The 10347-nt window shown below is 43.4% G+C and overlaps 1 protein-coding gene across 1 annotated transcript in view; it reads right to left on the bottom strand.

The window, feature by feature from the left end:
• plxnb1b (plexin b1b) overlaps positions 1-10041 on the bottom strand; it is a 109489-nt gene extending 99448 nt beyond the window's left edge. Inside the window, exon 1 of the mRNA XM_084039016.1 lies at positions 9636-10041. The gene's annotated coding sequence lies outside the window, so the exon portion shown is untranslated. The remainder of the gene's footprint in view (positions 1-9635) is intronic.
• Between the last annotated feature and the right edge of the window lie 306 nt (positions 10042-10347).

Below are 10347 nucleotides of genomic sequence, written 5' to 3' on the forward strand. Positions count from 1 at the left end.
CATGATAGGCAGGTTGTAAAAATACTGCTCTGTCGAGGATCCGGTCTACGGTCTGTAAGGGACAAGTAAGTCACACTTTACCAGAATAACATGGTTAGCAATGACAGCAAACAGTCAAGACAAAAATGTCATTTATCAAATTCAAAATACCAAACAGTTAATGGCGTGAGGACTTCCAGCTTTTATGGTCTTAAGTTTTTAAGTTGAGAAAAATGGAAATGTGTACGCTGAACTTTGAGCTCTGGTAACGTGTGATGGCGTCAATGGTGTCATTTCTTGGAAGCAATTGAATATTTAATAGATTCATCATTACAATGAATGCAATGCAAAATAAAATGATGTGATGCCTGCTGGGCTAAATCCTTTTTAAACATCAATTTTGTCATTTTCAATTTGACTATGACTGACAGATTACTGATGACTCGAGGCTGGGAAAATTTATGACCATTGCTAATGAGACCATTTAAAAGCCCACTACATCATTTCAAAGGGCATGGCTTCTTTGGATGTCCAGCTTGCATACCTAAAGCTAGGTACGGTCGTTTCATCCCTGGTTCCCTGTACTAGTGGAGTCCACCAACAGCCGGCCAAGGTCCTGAACTTTTAACACGCCTGTCCAACATTCGTCTTGGGCTTTCCATAGCAACCCCCCCGTTTCCCAGGATGGAGGGTCCCTCCCCCAAGGGCGTTTCAAGGGAGTTAAGGGAGGGGTGAGTCGATTTAGGGGGAGCAGTCTTGTGAAAAAGGGCGTTTCTAGGGAAACTGAGTGCTCACTGTTCTCCAAGAGCTTTCATGGTTGCCACTTGGCAACAGTCAGCTGTCGGTATTTCAAAATGCCGCCTTTCACGCTTGTCTGCGTGCCATCAAAAGCCACACACACACTCACACGAAGTAAGAAGAAAAAACGTGGCTGGTCACTACAGCAGATGCCTCTTACATTGTTGCCTCTGGAGTCAAAAGGCAAAGCCTGACGTCATGTAAATGATATTCACTTTCAAGCGCACTGCTTAAGTCCATTCATATCAAATCATAATCCGGGATGAATAGCCACCTGTCTGACTGCAGCCATGCAATGCAAAGAACAATTCAGTAAGAGCGATTTCACAACACTTACGGGTCCCAAAACCTGCCCTTCTCTGCAGAGTATCAACATCTACAAATGCGTGATTGAATTTCCAGGTAACTTCACAGAGCTTAAGTTCAAACGAGCTGTTTGGATGCCGAAGCCTGGACACTCAAGGTTACCTTCCAGATGGTGGACACTCCCTTTCCAGCCACACCCACTCACCTGTCCTTCCTCTGAGGAGACAGAAAGGAAGTCTGCAGCAAACACCAGCTGTTCTCCAACTGACAGACAGGGGAGGAGACGCTGTCATCCTCCTCTCCCTCTCTCCTCGAGGTACGCCTTCACCTCTCTAACCCCCACAATTTTCTCACAATCCCTCTCTGGTTGGCTGGTCTTTTCAGCCTCCTCTTCGACAAAAGAAACAAAAGGAGGCAGGGCACTTTCCCTCTTCCCCCCCTGCAGAGAGAAGAAGAACGGGGTACAAGATGTGCAGACCACCCTTCCTAAGGGGCAAAGACCCAGGAGAGGAAAAAGTGTCCACAAGCCAAAAACCTTCCTACACTATCACATGCATACGACATTTTACAGCATCCCCGTGGAGTATGTACAGGAATGTGCAGGTGCAGACAGTAAAAAGAAACCACCAAACCTCCGTGTATTTTGTCTACTCCCACCTTGTTTACACTTTGTGGATCAGCTTCCCAAAAACTAAAAGGCATACCCAGCCCAAAGTGAAAGAACAATGTGTTGACCTTTCCTTCTCATGCAGAGAATCACGTGCGGGGCATTCATGCACTTCTAAAGCGGTGACAACGAGACGGAGTTTCAGATGTTGGGAGTGCGGATGTTTTTGTGGAGTGGCTATATTGCCAGCTTTTACCATGTAGCCATTTTCCAGCGTGGTGCAGTGTGATGCGTTCACACAGTCCTTTCCACTGTAGGAACTTCACAACTTCACATGTAGCCATTTTCACAGGTTCTGCTTTCATTTCCACTGTTATCCACTGTTACAACCTAACAGCTAAATGATGATGATGGAGACCTACTGTCTGCATGTGTCCACCACGACAATGCACACAACATCGGGGATGCTAACTCTCCTGGACGGGTGATCTGGGGACTTTTCTCCACATACGCTGCAGCTGACGAGAAATGATGGACTCAAGCTGTTGTATCAGTTATTGTTGCAGCTGGGCGGCTTGTTAGTACTTCAACCACAGCACCCTGTGAGCAAGTTAATGATCAGCTGAAGAGGCGACCACTGGCCAATCAGTGGTCTGCAGTGGTTTCACTCACCTTCTAGTATCGGTTCAGTCACCAGAACACTACCAGGCACAACTTTATGGGAATGGGAAACCAAAAAAGACCAGCTCCAAGTGAATAGAGCCTTGCCCCACCATGCAGATGTGTACAGTGGGGCAAACACTACAAAGTGGTTTGAAGAGAGTATTTCAGGCCACCGACCTGGTCATTGGGAATGTAGAAGCAGATCAACATTAGCTGCACTCGCCAACTAAACAACAATATAATTACATGACATAGTATACCTGGCCCTGCTGTTGCCTTTTAACACAAGATATCCTAAATGTTTCTAAAAGTTTGCACACTTCAATGGAAACACAAAGAAGAATCTACTAATCCTAGGCAGGGTCATAAAAAAGGGTTATTTTTACACATTTATAATTAAATTATAAAAGCACTCTATAGAGTAGTAGTCAAATTAGTTGCTGGCCCCAGTTCTATCAATATGACAGTATTATAGACCCATGACACTGTTATTCAAAGCGTTAATCTTCAGCAGAACTCGGCTACATGATAATGTGCATTTCTCATCAAAGGGGTTCATCTCTATTAGCATATCAAAGTGTATCATCAAAATAAAACTACCTCCATTTGTGTGCTACTGTTTAGAAATCTGCTTTGATAGTGGTTCCCACAGCATTACTGTCAGCTTTTCTTTCAGAAACACAAGTCCTATCTCTATACAACATAGGCTACTCCTATATGATGTGAATTGTTTGGGTTAAAGTAGCTATATAATCTACTTCATGTTGCTTCAATACCACAATGATACATTTTCTGAGATGTTGCACAAATGCAAACCTCAGCCTAATCAGTAGACCATTTATCTAGAAATTATGTATAATCTATAGATGTAACTGTTCTCTAATTTAACACTTTACAGTGTATTTAAATATCAGTTGATTTTCCAACTATTTATCATCAGTCCCTTTTCTAAATCCACATGAAGCTCTTAACATTGGCATAAATCAGATCCACACCACACAGAACTTATTTAAAAAGAGAATACGTCACTCTTAAAGCTGGTTGATGACCGCTTGCTGTGAAGCAATCTAGCGTATAAAATAATAAACGGGGTCTGGTGCAGTGCTCACTACGCATGAAACACACCTGTGGCAACATTACATCACTTCCAGCTAACTTCACAGAGAACAATGGGGATCTGGTTTAACCAAATCCTTGCTGGTCTAGCTCAGATAAAAAAACTTGTTTGGCGTCTGATGCCACCATCTCTGATACCCAGCTCCATTTACTAATAACAAGACTGCAAGAAAATGACAGTGAAAGAGAGAGTCCACAAAGCCAAGTACAGAATCAATCTATCGAAACGTGTGTCTGCATTGATCTGGGTTGATAATTAGGGCCCTGATTTAGCTTGCTTTAAGACAGAAGACTATGGTTTAGGTTAAAGGTAGAGGAGCTTTGGTCTTCCAGTGAAGGACCTCAGAACAGAAGAACAACGGTGTGTGTTCAGTCCTCCCTCCACCCTCACCTTCCTCAGGTGTCATCTTCTCATCACAATTGAATGACAAAGCTCTTCTCATCCATGTCACCCTATCTCACTAGCCAGGCCTCTTTTCTCCGAGGGCCCTCTACAAACGGCTGCTTCAGCTCCACAGACAGAGGGGAAATGATACGGGAGCACAGGCATGAATGCAGCCACGAGGGGAATACTGAGAAAACGAGAGCTCAGGAAAGTGTCGAGTGTTGAGCTTGGAGCGATGAATTGGAGAAAGGAAGGACTGGGTGAAATTGCTTGGGTTTTTCTAGAGGGAGTGACTTATGGAGAATGTGAGAGTGAGGACAGGATGTGAGGAAGACATCCGCAATATTATGCAATATTATAATTATATATGATTACAGCTGTCCGTTTATGGCTGAGTTCCAAATATCAACAACTTTGTTTCTTAGAAATGATATTTAATTTCTGATCGGTATAATGAACGGTTCCCAATACAACAGTCTCAATTAGCCTCAAGGTGCCGGATAAAGTCCAAAATGAGCTCAGATGTAGACAGGGACAGACAGGGTTAGCTTTAGGCTTGGCTCAGCTGATCTCAGAAAGATGGAAACTCAGTGGTGCCATCTTTTGTTGTCTTAAAAAGCGTATCGTTTATAGTAGGTGTTGGTTAATTTCCCTTTTGAAAAAACAAACACAAATTGACGACGCAACGTACAGACTCACTTTCCCTTTACTCCGGCACTCAAACCACTAAATGAGCTTTGCCGTTGCATTTCAAAGGCCTCTATCGATCCAGTTTTAATGTGTGTTGCAAACGTCTTTCATTCTATTTTCTGTTGGCTCTGCTGAAGTGTACCGCCACATTTACTGAACTGAAATGTTTTCAATACTTTTCTGTTTGCTTTCTATCTTTCTCTTACTATGTATGTACTTTTCCTCTTTTCTACTTTGGCAAACATTTAGTGTGGATCCTACGCTCGCTGTTCTAAATGAGACCAGAGTATACTTTTACCACCTGGAGTTTTTTGAGTTATTCATTCTATTCATGCTCAGTTAAATGTTTGACAGATAAATCCCTTCTAGTTTAATGAATGTCAATGACATTAGTCAGTGAGTCCAGTTCTAGCCCATGAGGCTCGGGTAAACCATCACATCACGTGTTCTCGTGCTTCAACACTGACCTTAGGCAAACAAACAGGCTTCATTCATGACGGAACAATTGTAGAGCAAACACACACACACACACAGACAGCACGAGCAGCATGTGGCGGAGGCATGCAGCATACCCAGAACAGTTAATAATTCACACTCGTACAGATCACTTCACTTGCTGCTTCAAAGAGATTTCAACACTCCAATCTATTTTACAATCCTCGGCACAGCTCTGCATATATCTGGGTCCCCATTTACATATTTGAATAATGAACACGCTACCCAGTCTAATTAAATCCTCAGAGAATCCTGAGGAGTGTAAGCACGGTCCTTGCTATCAAAGAACCCCCCCCCCCCCAAAAAAAAATGAAAGCTCTGCTGATTCAGAGAATGGACACACAGACCGGGGCTTCCTGCTGTCCAGCACGGGGCTTACAGTTGTAATGTTCACTGTAAGCAATGAGCAGAGATCCCAGTGAATCAAAATGTGAGAACAGCCAGTCGAGTGTTTTATGTTTCCAGGCACAGCAGCCCTCCTCCTACCAGCTTACCCAGTAGCACAGAAAGACTGGAAACCCTCACATATTCATGCTGCTGCGACTTCTAGGGGTTCCTCTAAAAACAGCCTGAAACTCTACATCAATATGCAAGAAACAGTCACCCCCTTGGAGTTGTCCTTTTACTTTTATCTTAATGTTTGGATCTACAAATGTGAACAAATGTACAGTACACTACAGAGCATGCATTGAATTATGTATTACAAATAGTAATAAAAAGTATACAAATTATTAACAACAGAAACTTTGAGATACACATACCGTACTGTCCTTAGATGAGACTATATTTACTCCCAGCTATCTTTGTTTATGTTTATTTGGAAACGTTGAGCACAAAATACACACAGTGTAATGCATGATGCATGCCTTATCTACATCGGGATGTGAGCATGCACAGCAGTTAAGTCAAATGATTTTGCTGCTTGCTATGAATGAAAACTCGTTCATTTATTTATAATTATTGTTCATTTTTCATGACTATGAAACTCTATATAGTCAGGAAAAATGTCCAATATCTGACATGAGGAAATAATATTTATAATAATCCTTTTAATAATCATTCTAATGATAATAATAACCCACCAACCCACCCCAAAAAAACTACATTTGGAGTGGCATGTGAAGAGTAACAGGGCACCACAAGATTGTGTTAAAATGGCTGCTATCATGAGGCGTCCTACAGCGTGCTGCTGCTGGTATCTAGCAGGAGGGGCACCTCCTATCACATCCTGTGCCCATCTTTTATCCCTCTGCTCGAGGTTTTGCACTACCAGCATATTGTTTCTAATCTTGGTGCATCTGTTGGCTCACAAAGCCCCATTAAACAGCCAGGCCAGTCTGATAAGGTTACTGATTTAATGCTCAGTGACATAATTAAATTGAGTATTTAATCTGGCCATTGGAGAGGAGGAGCCCCCGACCCCCACCGGGCAAGCAGAGCGCTCACATCCCTGCTTGACCGTACCCGTCTCAGCTGACCTCCAAAGAACCCGCACAGACTTTTACTGTATAGACTTCCCGTCAGCTGACTTCACCTGGTGGCCGTCACCTTTGGCCCATAATAACCCTTTAAGAAAATTAAGTCAATTGACCTTCTAAGATACGAGATGAAGTGGACCATACTGGTAGAGCTCGACAGTTTTTATAATTCACTTGTGACGATATCCCCGATAACTGAAATGCAATGCCATCAACTCATTGCCAGTTTTTTGACCTGATTCACAATATTCTGTACGATGGCTGGCTTTCCAAACAGCTGTAAACACTTCCCATTTCCGACTATGTCACACAACACCTCTGTTTGAGCATAACCTGAACCTTATTATTCTCTAGATCACAGCTGACTTGGCACCTTGCAATGACACAGACACTTAATCAACACAGAGGCTGATGATCGTCCCCAGCCAGTCAGTTTATCAAACCGTCAGTCCGTCCTTGATGTCTCCCCACCTGTTCATTAACAGAATAACAACATAAATGACAACGGCTGCTAAACGAGACAAATCGATGAAAGGCTTTGACACCACATGCTTCCTGTAGTCCCTCCAGCTGCCAGACACGGAAAACAAGAGCAGTCGACACCCAACCCCCCTTGTCACCTTCTGACCTTTGGCACCTTGACTGTGGCAGAATTTGTGAGGGGAATCTTGTTTATTGGAGAGGCACTTTACCACCTCTGCTGTCACACACAAATTAATTCCTTGCAAGAATGTGTTTTAGTTCAGTGTTGAGTGTTACGGCCGACATCTCCAAAACAATCTAGATTGATAAATTGATTTTGGGGTGAACTGGCCCTTTAAAAGGGAAATCTGCTGCATCTTATGTGGATGTCCGATCAGTGTTGACGGTAAATGTAGTCGACTGAAGCAATACATTCCCTAATGTGTGCTATATTTACCCAGAAACCTGAGTTCTCCTGCTCGCAGAGTCACGCCGGCAGTGCCTACAGGTAACAGGATGCATTGCATGCAAGATTTTGACACCCAGGGGGTCCCCGCGAGTCATATCCTCTTGCAAGGCTAATGCAGCCGCAGCCTCGTTCTCTTTCCAGCCATATACTCTGGCTCTAATAAATACAGCTGAATATCATAGTCAGTCCGAACTCTTAAACACATCCTCCTCCATAACTTCCTCTGCACTCGGGTTTTGGGATGTCATTTTCACTGGTTCTTATACAAGCAAAGAACAGGACATTCTGTTTTTAACGGCCTGGCTACTCAGAGGAGGACACTAGAAATATAAGCTGAAACACGTTTCATCCAATGACTTCACTGTCACGTCAAACTCCAGCTGCAAACTCGACTTTCTGCATCAATAGAGAATCACTGAGGATTTGATTGCTTCAATCAACCACATTTACCATCAACGCTGATTGGACACAGCTGGACTTCAATATTCCTTTGTTATTGCACTGATAGAACAAAAAAGTTGAAATTCTTCTTTGTTATTTCCATTAAAATGCCAGTATAATCTTTTTTTCCTGGAAGTTTTCCAAAATGAAATGATAAAATCTAAAAATCCTCTCCATTGATCATTTTTTCCATCTCAGGTGAACGCAGGTCATGCCTTTAGAAAAGGTCAAACGTGCACGCCATAATGATGGCATTTATACGCAGGACTTAAGGTAATTTTACAAGCTCTGGGTCCTTGTGCCTGACTTTATCCAGGTACAAGTACAGAACGTGTTTGCTATCTGCTCAATGAAAGCATGTGCTCCACGTAAGTCTCCGAGACTCCACTTAAACATTGTCTCTTATTGCAAACACTCATAATCTGACGTGAACCTCTTTATTTTGAGGAAGCAATAGAAAGCTTTACTTGTTCTTGTCACACTCGACTAGCTGCAGACTATCTTCATCATAGAACTTGAAATGGGGAGAATTTCCCAAAATCAGTTACAATGCTCCAAATGTGTGGCTACACTTCCTCTGTTATGCAATTAAAAGTAACTCCAACAAGTGAGCGTGTTCAGGACCAAGCAGGCACAATGTCTGGCACACCCTAGATTTCCCAATACCACCAATGAACCACCACCATCATCATCATCAGGGGATATTCCATCTCATTTCCTGGTTTATAGTAAGCCACCAATCCTGTAATGAGGCAAAAGGAGCAGATGGTCTCTTCACTATGAGGAGACCATCACCCATGGGACACAAAAACACAAAAGGTCACACACTCTCACTGGAAGCCCCTGTGATGGACTGTCAGCCATGACACTTGTTTTAAATTAAATATTTAAAAAGTGACATCGAGACCCGCATTTGAACTTTCATCTTCAATTGTCAGCCACCACCCATGGACCCCCTGGTCATTTCTGAGTGCTTGAATTAACTTGCACCGTCTTCGTTCTTATACCGGGTATTTTTTGATGGGACTATTATTACGTATCTAATGCTTTCCTGACAGAACAATCACCCTTGATTGCGGACTGATTGTCTGAGGCACACTGCGCATGTTCCGTGAACAGAATATCAATAGAAAAAGACGACCAATTATGATGTTGGTTTGTTTGGACGAAAAATCAGTCCATTAAATGAAATGCATGATGTGTGCACATGACACATTGGTGTGGTGTTGTAGCAAATAAACCCGACTACTTTCATGTAAAAAGCAACTTGTTTTGGCCGGGAGGTGGTGAAGTAGTTTAGAGCCAGACTGGCATGTATGCTTTAAAATACCGTTAATGTCGCTCACACCGCGTACACGACCATACACGTTAGTGATAGCTACGGCTAGGCGCTAACGACGCGTACTGGATAAGTTAGCTAACTCCAGTTATCGCGCTTTAAGATGCTAACTTGGCTTTAGCTAACGTACTAACTAACTAACCAACCAGCTAACGAGTTAATGAGCGAAAAGCCTGAATGAAAACAGAGTGGGCGAGGGTTAAACCACACACACACACACACGAGGATGTTGGAGTGGAAAAGTTGTTCAAATAACGTCACAACTTTAATCTGTATTGCCATTCCCGTGACAGAGACTCGGTCATTTAGAGGGAAACGAGTGGAGAAACACACGCACGCGTGGCTGACGTGAATGAGAAGAAGAGTGTGTTGAGTCGAGTAGAGGCGGACTACAGCGGCAGACTCACCTTGCCCTGTGGACGACTCTCCGGCCACTTGCTCTGCCCGCTGCTGTACTCCTGCTTTCAGCGAGGCCACCGCGTTTCACCGCTTTCATTCAGAGTATCCAACCGGTCCGCAGCCGGTGCACACAGACCAGCCGGGACAGAAGACGCCGTTTCTCGAGGTTACCAGATCACACATTCCATTGTCGTCCCGTCCACACTTGCAAATGTCCTCTCAGGCATCCAACTTTCACTACTTTACACAACTAACACCTCGTTATTTAAATAAAAAAACACCCGCGCGTTATTCCTTGCAGTAAAAAAGTAATGCTCCGGTTTGTTTCCCTGCTCTTCCCGGGCTGGTTGTGCTGGGCAGGTTTCTCCCTCCACATGTAGCCGGTGAGCAGTGGTGGGAATGGTTTGGTGCTGCGCTCCCAGCTCTCCACAGGCGTACAAAAGAGGTTTGGCAAAGGGGGGTATATCACGCTGCCTTCAGGGGCTCCTCGTATTTTCTACAACCAAACTAGAAAGCAGCGTGTACGTGCAGTGCTCATGAAATAAAACGTACATAGCCAGCTTTTCGAAAAAGATCAACGAGGACAATGTATATGTTGACATACATATAGAGAGGAAATAAACACTGCAGTTTCTAAAAAGCCATCAATGCATTGTGGGTTGCATCGCTGTCCTTTTTAAAATTTAAATACATTTTTTTATTGCAAGACAAAAAGACAGT

This window comes from Eutrigla gurnardus (genome assembly GCF_963514095.1).
Source record: "Eutrigla gurnardus genome assembly, chromosome: 2".
Taxonomy (NCBI): Eukaryota; Metazoa; Chordata; class Actinopteri; order Perciformes; family Triglidae; genus Eutrigla; species Eutrigla gurnardus.